Source organism: Octopus bimaculoides, chromosome 1 (assembly GCF_001194135.2).
Source record: "Octopus bimaculoides isolate UCB-OBI-ISO-001 chromosome 1, ASM119413v2, whole genome shotgun sequence".
Classification (NCBI taxonomy): Eukaryota; Metazoa; Mollusca; class Cephalopoda; order Octopoda; family Octopodidae; genus Octopus; species Octopus bimaculoides.
Window position 1 is genome coordinate 55,252,657 of NC_068981.1, and position 992 is coordinate 55,253,648.

A 992-nucleotide genomic window follows, 5' to 3' on the forward strand; every position below is an offset into this window, starting at 1 on the left:
TCAGTTTCTGCTGCTGCACTGGCGGCGCCCCTGCTTCTGCTATCGCCTGCAGCTTTCGTCGCACCCTTTTCTATTTGGGGCAGTCGACCATAAGGTGTTGGTCGCTTCCACAAAAGTAGCACCTCGGTCGTGCCCTCCACGGCTACGTGTAGTCTCGTGCCGTCTGTTAAATTAATGGCGTCAGGGATAGAATTTAGGGCCTCTTGTTCAATTTGAAGAAGCTCTAATCCCTGACTCGTCCAACTCTATTGGTGCAATTTATGCACCTTTAGTATTCTGGCGCTATCCTCTATATCAAAGAGAACAGCCGCCACTAGCCAGCATATACTCATTTCGCGGGGGCACCTCTCCAATCTTAATTTTGGTGCGCCGACCTAGTTATGTCGGCACGAGCAGGAATTCCTCAGTTTTTAGAGGCACTGTGGAATGTTGTCTTGCTTCTACCGTTGCGAAGCGTACTTCCACAGCGCTGAATTGTCTTCCTTGCATCACATAGGTCTTCCTGTTCCATATTGGTTTTAATGCTATTTCTATTTGCTGTCGAGTTGCTCATTCAACTCTCTATTTTTTAATATTCAATGTTCTATAGATTGCTGTTTCTTTTTTTGCGTTTCTTCTATTAGTTGTTGTGGAGTGTTAAAGAAAATATTATTTTCTTCCTTCCTCAACAGTCCCTTTGCATTTTTTATATCGTCAATAGTTAAATGAATCAACTCTCTCGTTTGTTTCGCCACGGAGGCGAAACTGTTGCCGCTTGGTTTGTCATTATTCTCGTTTGACTCTTTCTTTTTGTTTCTGTTTACTGTGTTCATGTCGGTGGTGACGTTGGCTATGTTTTCTTCACTTACTTTTTCATCTTCCATGTTAGTGCTGGTGTTGTTACTGATGTTCGTACTTGTGCTGTTGTACTGGCCGTCAAAACAGCCACTGTCACTCCCCTCGACAGAGGAAGCCATCTTGATTTTTCGTTAGACGAAAAACATATTTCTTTA